The sequence below is a fragment of the Mesoplodon densirostris genome, chromosome 5 (genome assembly GCF_025265405.1).
Source record: "Mesoplodon densirostris isolate mMesDen1 chromosome 5, mMesDen1 primary haplotype, whole genome shotgun sequence".
Lineage (NCBI taxonomy): Eukaryota > Metazoa > Chordata > Mammalia > Artiodactyla > Ziphiidae > Mesoplodon > Mesoplodon densirostris.
Window position 1 is genome coordinate 12,101,842 of NC_082665.1, and position 13,269 is coordinate 12,115,110.

The 13,269-nt window shown below is 43.3% G+C and overlaps 1 pseudogene; it reads left to right on the forward strand.

Moving 5' to 3' along the window:
• Positions 1-1,025: 1,025 nt before the first annotated feature.
• On the forward strand, positions 1,026-1,980 carry LOC132490939 (mortality factor 4-like protein 1; annotated as a pseudogene).
• Positions 1,981-13,269: the final 11,289 nt, after the last annotated feature.

Below are 13,269 nucleotides of genomic sequence, written 5' to 3' on the forward strand. Positions count from 1 at the left end.
TCAGCAGCAGTTTAAGAGAAGATGCAGAAATAGTCTCTGAAAGTGGAGGAAAGCCAATACAAAATTGCATGTACCTTTTTATAAAGACATATGCATACATTACAACTAAAAATATATCAAAATGTTAACTATGACTAATTGAAGATTGGGTGATTATATATGATTATTTTTTTCTTTTTACGTTCTACATTTTCTAGGTAAAAATTTTTACTTATACAATCAGGGAAAAGATTTGTTTAAAAACAAATGCTGGACTTCCCTGGGGGCGCAGAGGTTAAGAATCCACCTGCCAATGCAGGGGACATGGGTTCGAGCCCTGCTCTGGGAAGATCCCACATGCCGTGGAGCAACTAAGCCCGTGCGCCACAACTACTGAGCCTGTGCTCTAGAGCCTGTGTGCCACAACTACTGAGCCCGCGTCCCACAACTACTGAGCCCGCGTGCCACAACTACTGAAGCCCGCGTGCCTAGAGCCAATGCTCTGCAGCAAGAGAAGACACCGCAGTGAGAAGCCTGCGCACCTCAACAAAGAGTAGCCCCCGCTCTCTGCAACTAGAGAAAGCCCACGTGCAGCAACAAAGACCCAACACAGCCAAAAATTAAAAAAAAAAAAGCAAATGCTGTCCACCCCAAGACGTAGAGTTTAGAATTTGTCACTCCACTCTTCACAAGAGAAAAGTTGAACCAGTGGTAAAATCAACTCTTCTTAGATCCATTAGTGAATTGAGGTCACAGGGCAAACTGCAGCCCCCAAAACTGGAGAGACGGGCAAATGCAGAGAATCAGTGGACAAGGAACAGAAGCCTCAGAAAACAGGAAAACAAACCGTGCTTGACTTACTGCTGGAGGCTGAGCATGGACTAGCTTGAGAGTTAAAAACTCCTGGGGAAATATCGGCCCAGATGTAGAGCTGGCGGTGCCTGAAGGCGTGTCTGACGCGGAGCTGGGCGAGGTAGAGAGTAGGGGGCAGTGGTCGGGATGGTGGGAGAAGGAGGAGGGGGCGGCCAATCACTTAAAATTGGTGCCAAAGCAGGACCAGAAGCCTAAATTCCAGGAGGGTGAGAGAGTGCTGTGCTTCCATGGACCTCTTCTTTATGAAGCAAAGTGTGTAAAGGTGGCCATAAAGGATAAACAGGTGAAATACTTTATACATTACAGTGGTTGGAATAAAAATTGGGATGAATGTGTTCCAGAAAGCAGAGTACTCAAGTACGCGGACACCAATTTGCAGAAACAACAAGAACTTCAAAAAGCCAGTCAGGAGCAGTATGCAGAGGGGAAGGTGAGAGGGGCTGCCCCTGGAAAGGAGACTTCTGGTCTGCAACAGAAAAATGGTGAAGTGAAAACAAAAAAGAACAAGCAGAAAACACCTGGAAATGGAGATGGGGGTAGCACCAGTGAGACACCTCAGCCTCCTACAAAAAAGGGCCCGAGGAGACCCGACTGTTGAAAATGAGGAAATATTCATGAATAGAGTTGAAGTTAAAGATTCCTGAAGAACTAAAACCATGGCTTGTTGATGACTAGGACTTAATAACCCGGCAAAAACAGCTCTTTTATCTTCCTGCCAAGAAGAATGTGGATTCCATTCTAGAGGATTTTGCAAATTATGAGAAATCTTGAGGAAACACAGATAATGAGTATGCTGTTAATGAAACTGTGGCAGGGATAAAGGAATACTTCAATGCAATGTTGGGCACCCAGCTACTCTACAAATTTGAGAGACCACAGTAGGCTGAAATCCTCGCAGATCACCCTGCTACGCCTATGTCCCCGGTGTATGGAGTGCCACATCTACTGAGATTATTTGTATGTATTGGAACAGTGTTGGCCTATACACCTCTGGATGAGAAGAGCCTTGCTTTATTACTGAATTATCTTTATGATTTCCTAAAATACCTGGCAAAGAACTCTGCAACTTTGTTTAGTGCCAGGGATTATGAAGTGGCTTCTCCTGAGTACCATCGGAAAGCTGTGTGAGATGCTTTTACTCACTCATGTTTGGATCTCTGTAAACACATTTTTGTTTCTTAGTGCTTCTCTTGTACAAATGATGTACTTTGGAAATGTTAGTGTATAAAAGAAGTGATGTTTGTTTTCTGTTTGATTTTAAACAGCAAATAAAAGGGGTTACAGCTCCTTTTATCTTTTCTTTTTTTTTTTTTTTTTCATTTCAAAGTTGCTACCAGTGTATTCAATGATGGACAACAGAGAGACGTACTGTAGAGTGTTTTATTGCTTAGTTGACAAAGCTGCTTTTTTTTTTTTTTTTGCAGTACGCGGGCCTCTCACTGTTGTGGCCTCTCCCGTTGCAGAGCACAGGCTCTGGACGCGCAGGCTCAGCGGCCATGGCTCACGGGCCCAGCCGCTCCGCGGCATGTGGGATCTTCCCAGACTGGGGCACGAACCCGCGTCCCCCGCATCGGCAAGCGGACTCTCAACCACTGCGCCACCTGGGAAGCCCAACAAAGCTGCTTTTGAATGCTGGTGGTTTTACTCCTTTGACACTATGCGCTTTTATAATATGTGTTAATACTATATGACAAAACGCTCTGATTCCTAGTGCCTAAGGTTCAATTCAATGTGTATAACTGAACACATTCATTTGTGCTCCCCCTTTCTTTTATGGTGCTTACAGTAAAGACCCCATCCTTTGCAAGTCATCTATGTTGTTCCTTAGGCATTTTATCTTTGCTCAGATTGTCAGAGAATGGTGGCTTGTTTCATGGTTTTTGTATTTGTGTCTAATGCACATTTTAACATGATAGATGCAATACATTGTGTAGCTACCGTTTTCTGGAAAAGTCAGTCTTTTAGAAATTGTTTTTCAGATCTTCAATAAATTTTTTCTCTAAATTTCAGAAAAACAAAACAAAACAAAAAAAACCCCCCAAACTCCTGGGGACCCAGTCTTAGCGGGGTCCCCCTACTTTCTTGAGCTTTTTTCACAGGTGCCCCACCAGAAAGAAGAGAAAGCTTCCTTCCTGTTTAGCCAGATGGAGGTGAAAAGTAACCATCTGAAATACACTGAGAGTGTTCTGTTAAAAAGAAAAAAAAAAAAGCCTGCTTTCAAGGGGAATTACTTTAGCCAAGTCTACTGTGACCCAGCTCAAAGGCAATTAGACAACTCAGCCCCCTCAAACCTTCCTGTCATAAGGGGAGGAAAAACAGAGGGACAGAGGCTAGGAAACTCCTCTGAGGGTCACAGTCCAGAGGTTCAGGCTCATTAAAAAGAAAAAACAAATCCTGAAATTTAATTTTAAGATTATTGAATGTTTCCCCTCCACAAAACCTTCCACCACACCCATAAGACTCCAGTGAATTACAACTCTATTTAAGAGAGAGTTTCTAGGGAAACCCAGAGACAACAGGGAAGACAAAAAATGAAGATCCTGGAAGAAATCAAAGCCTCTGACACCTACAGGGGCAGCAAGCATTAAACACAGACTAACTCTTAACCAGATAAACATGATACTTCACAGTAAAAGATTATTTATCTCAGCTCCTGTTACCTGATACATCATGTCCAACTTGCTACAAAAAGTATAAGGGGAAAAAAAGCAGGAAAAACCCCATCTGAAGAGCCAGAGTGAGCTTGAGAACAAGACTAAGATGTGACAGAGAATCTGGAATTATCAGACTAGGTGGAGACATGACATCATGCATTCATCAAAACCCATAGAACTGTATAACACAAACAGTGAATTCTCTTCTACAAACTATTACAGCATTTGGTTAATATTAATGTATCAATATTGGCTCATCCGTTGTTACAAAGGTACCACACTAGCCCAAGATGTTAAAGATAGGGGAAACTGTGTGGAGGAGAAGAGGCCTGTGGGAAATCTCTGTACTATATGCTCTATTTTCCCATAAATAAAGTCTACTCTATTTTAAAAAAATACACATTTGTTCATGCGTTCAGAAATATTCATTGAGTACCCACCCATGCCAAGCACTCTCGCAGGTTTTGGAGTGAGTAGAGTATATGACACAAGCCAAGTCCCTGCTGTCCTCTGGAGCTTATGTTCCAGTGGGTGGGGAGGTTGGGGTGATAGTGATACAAACTATAAATAAACAAGATAACTGCAGAGTGACATGAAGACAAAACAACCAGTGGTGAGCTGGAGGGTGCCTGGCTGGGCTGGGAGGGCCTTTCTCAGCTGAGGACATCTGGGCTGAGATCTGAGCCATGAGAAGTCTGAGGCCAAGAGTTCCTAGAGGGTGGGGCTACAAAAATAGTTACTAATTACGAAGGGGACCTGAGTAGCTTTACCGTGGCAAATACTGGCAGAGGTCGTCTTAACCAAGCAATGCAATCAAACACCATCAACGATGGAACAAAGTAAAATTCCACACCACTCAACAGGGAGCAATACCCCACCTGTGACCCTTCTGTCAAATGTGCGTAACCAGAGAGAGGGACATTCTCCAAAATCTCTGGCCGCTAGTCTCCTAAAGCCACGGAGGTTAAGTTGTGACGGTCGAAGTCTGAGGAATCATTCAAGACTAAAGGAAACTAAAGAGACATGACAACTAAATGCAATCTGTGACTTTGAGACGGATCCTTTTAATCAGAGAGGGCATGACCAGTGACACTTGAAGAGGGTCAGAGGATTAGACGGTATTCATGTATCAAAGTTGAGTTACTGATTGTGAGGCTGTATTGTAGTTTATATAGAAGTGTGTTCTTGTTTGTAGGAAATAAACACAAAAGTTTTTAGGGGTGATGAGGGCGCCAGAAAATGGTTCAGAGATAAAGGTCTCTGTACTGTACTTCAACTTTTCTGTAAGTGTGTGATTGTTTAAGAGTAAAATTTTATTGAAGATGTACCAAGAAGGAAGCAGCGAGGTAATACAATGTTGGCTCTTTGTGGAAAGGTATGAGCTGGAATTATAAATTTGCACATCATCAGCAAAGAGCTGAAATGTTAAATAATCAATTGTGTGGGGTCACCTAAAGAGCAGATGGAGAAGACAGATGAGGACCGGGCCCCTGGGTCTCACCAGTGTTTAGATGGCCAGGAGGGAAGCAAGGCAAAAAAAAAACAAGCAAAAAAAAGTCATACATGGTCACTGTGGTTGGGAGGAAACCAAGAGGCTGGATGTCATGGAAGCTGAGAGAAGAGAATTTCTTGATCACTTCTGTTGAATGTGTTGAGGGGTTAAGTAAAACTATCTAGTGACCAGGTCTTTGCCACTCAGAGGCTGCCGGTAATCTCTTGATAAGAGCTGTCTCAGCGGAGCCCAGTTAGAGAAGAGGCTGAATAATGGCTCCCACAGATGTCTACCTCCTGATCCCCAGAATCTGTGACTATGTTAACTGATGTGGTAAAAGGGGCTTTGCAGATGTGATTAAAGATCTTGAGAAGGGCAGATTATCTTGGATTATTTGGGTGGGCTCAGGGTAATAATGAGGCCTATATAAAAGGGAGGCAGGAGGATCAGAGTCAGAGAAAGAAGATGTGAGGACAGAAGGAGAGGCCAGACATTGGAAGATGCTTTCCTTGAAGACGGAGGATGGGAGCCGGGAGCCAGTGGATGCTGGTGGCCTTCAGAAGCTAGAAAAGGCCAGGACATGGACCTTCCCCTACAGTCTCCAGAAGACACAGCACTGCTCTCATCTGGATTTTAGGACTGACCTCCAAAACTGTAAGATAATACATCTGTTTTAAGCGGCTGAGATTGTACTAATTTCTTATAGCAGCAGTAGCAAACCGACACAGGGAGAGAGGGTTAGGAACAAAAATGAGAGGTGAGAAAGGAGAGGAAACAACTTTGAAGAAGTTTTGTTGTGACAGTCAGCAGAGGAAAGGGGTGGGAGCCAGGGTGGGCCATGGGTATTCATGGGCCATTGAGTATTTTTAATTTTTAATTAATAGACTAAATTTTTTTTTTTTTTTTTTTTTTTGCAGTACGCGGGCCTCTCACTGTTGTGGCCTCTCCTGTTGCGGAGCACAGGCTCCGGACGCGCAGACTCAGCGGCCATGGCTCACGGGCCCAGCGGCTCCGCGGCATGTGGGATCTTCCCGGACCGGGGCACGAACCCGTGTCCCCTGCGACGGCAGGCGGACTCTCAACCACTGTGCCTCCAGGGAAGCCCAATAGACAATTTTTAAAGGCAGTTTTAGACTTATAGAAAAATTGCGTGGAAAGTACAGAGAGTTCCCATCTTACCCCTCCCTCCAGTTTCCTCTATTAGTATCTTGTAATAGTGTGGTACATTTGTTACAATTGCTGAGCCAATGTGGATACATTGTTATTAACTAAAGTGCCTAGTTTACATTAGGGTTCACTCTTCATGCTGTACATTCTATGAGTTTTAACAAATGTATAATGTCATGTACTCACCATTACGGTATCACACAGAGTTAGTTTCTAAAAATGCTCTGTGCTGCATCTATTTGTTCCTCATTTTCTCCTCCTTAGCCCCTGGCAACCACTGATCTTTTTTACTATCTCTATACTTTTGCTTTTTCTAGCATGACATACAGTTGGAATAATACAGTACATAGACATTTCAGACTGGCTTCTTTCCCTTAGCAATGTTCATTTAAGGTTTCTCCATGTCTTTTTGTAACTTGATAGTACCTTTCTTTTTAGTGCTGAGTAATATTCCATTGTATGGATGTACGACAATTTGTTTATCCATTCATCTATTGAAAGACATTTTGGTTGCTTCCAAGTTTTGGCCATTATGAATAAAGCTGCTATAAACATCCATGTTGGACTTCCCTGGTGGTGCAGTGATTAAGAATCTGCCTGCCATTGCAGGGGACACAGGTTCAATCACTGGTCCAGGAAGATCCCACATGTGGCGGAGCAACAAAGCTCGTGCACCACAACTACTGAGCCTGTGCTCTAGAGCCTGCGAGCTACAACTAGTGAGCCCATGTGCCACAACTACTGAAGCCTGCGTGCCTAAAGCCTGTGCTGTGCAACAAGAGAAGCCACCACAATGAGAAACCCACACACCACAACGAAGAGTAGCCCCCGCTCGCCGCAACTAGAGAAAGACCGTGCACAGCAACGAAGACCCAACATGGCCAAACATAAATTAATTAATTAATTTTAAAAAAATCCATGTGCAGGCTTTTGTGTGAACATTTTCAACTCACGGGTAAATGTCAAAGAGCGCAATTGCTGGATTATATTTTAAGAGTTATATTTAGTTTTGTAAGAAACTACCAAATGGTCTTCCAAAGTGGTCGCACCATTTTGCATTTCCATCAGCAAGGAATGAGAGTTCTCACTTCTTCACATCCTCACCAGCATTTGGTGCTGTCAGTGTTTTGCATTTTAGCCATTCTAATAGGTGTGTAGTGGTATCTCGTTGTTTTAAAGGATGGGTATTTTTAAGATGGGAGATTACTATGCATGTTCACCATCTATTGAGAATGGTCCTATAGAGAGTGGTAAACTGATCATGGGGAAGAGAGGAGATAAAGGCAAGAGTGAAATTGTTGAGATAAGAGAGGGGAATCCAGGAACACTGGAGGGGCTGGTCTTAGGTAGAGGGGATGTTTTGCCTTTTGTAACAGGAGAAAGGAAGGCAGAGAGAGGGTAGATTTGGAGGCAAAAGATAAGAGAGTGTCCGACAACTTTTGCTTTTTGCAGGAAGTAGGTGGCAAAGTCATCTGCTGAAAATAAGTGTATGGACAATACTCTCGTATATCAAAGACTTCATAATGGGAGGGGACCTGTGAAGGAATTCCTCTGGACTGAAGAGAGCATTGATAGGGGTTTGACCCTTCCCTTCATAAAATCCACACCCCTACACCTCTCTCCTCTCCTGGGGGTGGCCACATTAGGAGTCCAAGAACTGCCTCTGGTCTCAACTCTGGCATGAACAGTTCATTGGTCGAGTTTACTTCTGAGGTCAGAGGCTTAGCTCTAACTTGCACTTGGTGGCTCCAGGCTAAGATTCTAGGTGCTGTGCTCATGATAAGCTATGAGTGCTCCCTCAGACTTGCATGGGGGACAATGCTGGAGTCAGCTCCTCCCCTGAGTCTCTGACTGAGAAACCCCCAACTGCAGTTTGACCACATGTAGCCTCTCTTTGTGCAGCTGCCCTCCTTAGCCCAGGCACGTGGAGTAAAGAAGCAGCGAGGAGCTGCTTCTTTCAACTCAGCTGCAAGCTGTCTCTACTAATAGCGGTTCAGGGCATTGCAGCCTTTGCACCTCGTTCCCCTGTGAGCAATGAAGAGTGGCTGACCCCATCACCCCAACCTCAACTAAGGGACTAAGCCACAGGCACATGACTCTTTCCCCACTTCTGATTCTCAGAATGACTCATTTCCTTCCTCTTTCCTCTGCTTTTTAAGCCAGCATTGCCCTTTATCTTGGCCCTACCCATACCCTCACCTTGTGGGGTATGTACCAGGGCCTTGTGGCCACTGCAGTTGAATGCAGTCGAGATCATGCCCCAAGCTTGCTTGAGAAATGGGTGCCACCAGGGCTTGAAAGGAAAGAAAAAGAGAAATGAGGGGATTTGAGACAACTTTCTCATCTAGAACGTGTCTGATAGACCATGTGATTCCTGAAGTCTCTTGAGACTTTGTATTGTGGCAATGAATTAATTTTACATATACATTAATAAATATCATCTAGTGTGTGACTACATAAATGTAGGTTGACTTTTAAAAAAACCCTAAACCCCATTGTTTTCTCTCGTGCCCCAAGTCTCCCAATGGCCCATGACCATCTGTTGGGAGACCTCTGTGCAGAGAAAGCTGTTGGATTCCCAGGAGACCCCGCTTTTCTACGGGAGTAGCCCAAAACGGCAGGTAGCTCATATGAGGCTGGCAAGGGCAGGTCAATGTCCTTGGGCTCACACCTAGGTCCCCGTGCGTCCCTGGGAAGCAACGACGCAGGGAGAATTCAGTCCGTGTCCACAGAGGGAAAGCTGTAAGAAACTCCAAGACAAATGCTATGAGCCCTCTTGATGGGATTAGTGCCCTCGTAAGAAGAGGGAGAGATGACAGTTTGGGGCAGAGAGAGTTGGAAGTATGGGGGTCATTGAAGAAGTTTCCAGGAGGGAATTGGCTCTATGCACCCAGAGTGAAGATGATTTCGGCTGCAAGGAAGGATTTGGAGACCAGCAGTGTGCAAATGGCAACTGATGCTGTGAGAGCAGATAAGCTACTCCAGAGAGAGTAGGGAGTAGGGCCCAGGGAGGTGAGGACAGAGCCACAAGCAACCTCAACACGTACAGAACAGCAGAGGAAGATGAGCCTGTGGGTGAGACAGGAAAGGAGGGTCATGGAGATGACAGAAAAAGCAGGGAGCTGTTGCGGCGGCCAAGGGAAAAGGATGCACGGAGGAAGTGTCCCAGAGGCAAAGGGCACCGAAATGTCAGAAGAGTTAAGGGCTGAGCAGTTAGTTGCCTGTGACCTGGTGGAGCACACGTGTTGTCCAGTTGGGAGAGCGAAAGCATGGGCTGAGGACTGAGACCAAGAAGGTAGGGGACTTGTTCGCAGGAAGTTTTGCTGGGAAAGCGTGGGAGGGAGCTGGTGTTGCAAGTGTGGGGTGTAGGTCCTGCTTCATTCTTACCCTTTTTCTCCCGCAAGTCGGAGAGCCCTGAGCGTGTTTAAAGGCTGGTGTAAAGGACCTAGCAGCCCTTGGGAGGTGCAGGCAACAGAAAACCAGGAAGCCTGAGGTCTGAGTGGGTGGAAGTGTCAGGCGATCTCCCCAGATATGTTCAGACGAGGCGTTTCTAAGAACAAATGCTAATTTCTACTTACATTTCGGAAGGTTTCCAGGGTGACGAGTTTGTCCTGAAGAAATCCGTCGCTGCCTCTTTGGTGCTATCTGGAACCCAAGGGCTTCGCCTGCCCTAGAGGGAATACACTTTTCAATTCCATAATATGTTCTTTCATTTAAGAAGTACTTTTTTCTTCTTCATTTGTAATTAGACCTTAGGTACACAGAATAGAAATTATTAATCATAATCCTCAGTACATGACGTTCTCTCATCACTGCTCCATATTTGTCCTGCTTCAGATTAGTTATTTTATTTTATTTTTAGTATTTATTTATTTATTTATCCAGTTTTAAGTTCTAATTGACATACAGCACAGTATAAGTTAGTTATTTAAAATAATATAATAACATCTATGGACCCACTTACCCTCTTCCCTCCCCAATCTAGACCCCCTAACAATAGCCTACATCTAACTCTTCAGCTCCCTGACCCTCTGCCTTCCCCAAGCTGGGGCATCCAGAATCCAGTCCACCATCTCGTTGTTTTCTTTTTTTATATCACTCCATTGCATCTATATGTAATCCTTTAAAAGCATTTTTAAAATTTGAGTTGTTTTAAATTGAGAGTCTTTTGGGACTATATTTTTTTCATATGATGTTAAATTTCTAAGGCTCATGCCCATTGTTGCAGGTGACTGCGTTCATTCCATTGGAAGCTATATAATGTTCATCACATGAACAGAGCATTGTGGAAGGCAGACTTCTAAGAGGGCCATGAAGCTTCCTAGGCCCTGGTGTGCACACACATCATTTAATCATACACTAGGTGCTGCTGTGATGGTATTTTACAGGTATAATTGAGGTCCCAAATCAGATCTTAAGAAAGGGCACTGGACCACTCACAAGAGCCCTTTAAATCTGGGTCTGGAGTCAGAGATGGAAAGCTGCAGTGGAATTTGCAAAAGAAGACTGTCATGTTGTAGAGAGGGCCCTGTGACAGGTGGCTTCTAGAGGCTGAGAACAGCGCCTGCTGACAGCCAGCAAGAAAGTGGGGCCTCTGCACTACAACCACTAGGACCTGAATTTTTCCAACAACCAGTGAGCTTGGAAGTGGATGCCAGCCTCGATGAGATGGCTGCCCTGTCCAACACCTTGATCCAGCCTGGTGAGACCCTGAGCAGAGAACCCAGCCACGGTATGTCCTGATTACTGACCTACAGAACTTAGAGACAGTAAATGGGTATTGTTTTAAGCCACTAAGTTTGTGGTAATTTGTTATTCAGCAGGAGAAAATGAACCCAACCATAATCTATTTCCCCATTTTTTCCTTGAGTATTTGAGTTGTTTCCAGGTTTTTATTATTGAGAGCAGTCCTGCTCTAAACATTCTTGTATACTTTTGCTGGTTTTACAGGTGCAAGAGTTTCAAGTATGTTTCTAAAAGAGAAACTGTGGAGGTGAATTTCTAACTTTAGGAGGACATACCAAACTTTCCTCCAATGCTCTTACATCAGTTTATACTCCTACCAGCAAATATGGAACTATTTTTGTTTATATTAGCTTCTATCTCAGTTGCATGTGGTTAGAAGATCTGGTTTGTGTGATATCTATTCTTTGAAATTTGTTTAGGGTTTCTCTGTGGCCTAATATATGATCAGTTTTTGTAAATGTTTCATGTGTGCCTAACAAAATGTTTTCTTTAAGGTTTGGGTGTGTAGCTCTATTTTTTTTTTTTTAGATGATTAAATCTTTTACGTTCTTGCAGATTTTTTTGTTGTTGGTTGTTTACTTGACCTGTCATTGATTGAGAATGTTGTATTGAAATCTTCCACTGTGAAGGTGGGTATGATCAGTTTCTCCCTATATTTCTATCACTTTTTGTTTCATATATTCTTGGGGAATTATCATTTTTAGAGACCTTCCTCATGCTTAATAATACTTTTTGATTTATTTTGTATTGTATGACTGATGATAAATCCTGATTTGCCTAAGAAGTCTTGGTTTATTTCTCTTTTCCTGTTGTAATTCTTAATAATACCTTTTATTCTCAAAGGTATGCTGGTTTATACAATAAATTATATATAGTTACCCTAATTTTAGATGATATTAATATTGGTACAAGAGCTATCTTTTGGCTAGTATTTGCCTGATATGTCTTTTTCCATGCTTTTGCTTTCAACCTTTGTGTGCTCTTATGTTGTATGTATATCTATTCATCTCTATTTCAGTTATTTCTGCGCTGATCTTTATTTTTTCCTTCCTTCTACTGACTTTGGGCTTTATTTGTTCTTCTTTTCCTAGTTCCTTTAGGTATAAAGTTAGATTGTTTATTTGAGATTTTTCTTGTTTCTTGAAGTAGGCCTGTATTGTTATGAACGTCTCTTTTAGAAATGTTTTGCTGCCAAAATCCCATAGATTTTGGTATGTTGTGTTTCCATTTTTGTTTGTCTCAAGGCTTTTTTTTTTTAAATGAACCATGTTTATTTATCTGAAGTTTCTTATCTTTTTTTTTACCTTTTTTAAAAATTAGTTTCTTCTTTATAACAAAGTGAATCAGTCATACATATACATCTGTTCCTACATCCCTTCCCTCTTGCGTCTCCCTCCCTCCCACCCTCCCTATCCCACCCCTCCAGGCGGTCACAAAGCACTGAGCTGATCTCCCTGTGCTATACGGCTGCTTCCCACTATCTATCTACCTTACGTTTGGTAGTGTATATATGTCCATGCCTCTCTTTCGCTTTGTCACAGCTTACCCTTCCCCCTCCCCATATCCTCAAGTCCATTCTCAGTAGGTCTGTGTCTTTATTCCTGTTTTACCCTAGGTTCTTCATGACATTTTTTTTCTTAAATCCCATATATATGTGTTAGCATACAGTATTTGTCTTTCTCTTTCTGACTTACTTCACTCTGTATGACAGACTCTAGGTCGATCCACCTCATTACAAATAGCTCAGTTTTGTTTCTTTTTATGGCTGAGTAATATTCCATTGTATATATGTGCCACATCTTCTTTATCCATTCATCCGATGATGGACACTTAGGTTGTTTCCATCTCCGGGCTATTGTGAATAGAGCTGCAATGAACATTTTGATACATGTCTCTTTTTGAATTATGGTTTTCTCAGGGTATATGCCTAGTAGTGGGATTGCTGGATCATATGGTAGATCTATGTTTAGTTTTTTTTTTTTTTTTTTTTTTTTTTTTTTTCCTTTTTGCGGTATGCGGGCCTCTCACTGTTGTGGCCTCTCCCGTTGCGGAGCACAGGCTCCGGATGCGCAGGCCCAGCGGCCATGGCTCACGGGCCCAGCCGCTCCGCGGCATATGGGATCCTCCCAGACCGGGGCACGAACCCGTATCCCCTGCATCGGCAGGTGGACTCTTAACCACTGCGCCACCAGGGAGGCCCTATGTTTAGTTTTTTAAGGAACCTCCATACTGTTCTCCATAGTGGCTGTACCAATTCACGTTCCCACCAGCAGTGCAAGAGTGTTCCCTTTTCTCCACACCCTCTCCAGCATTTATTGTTTCTAGATTTCTTGATGATGGCCATTCTGACCGGTGTGA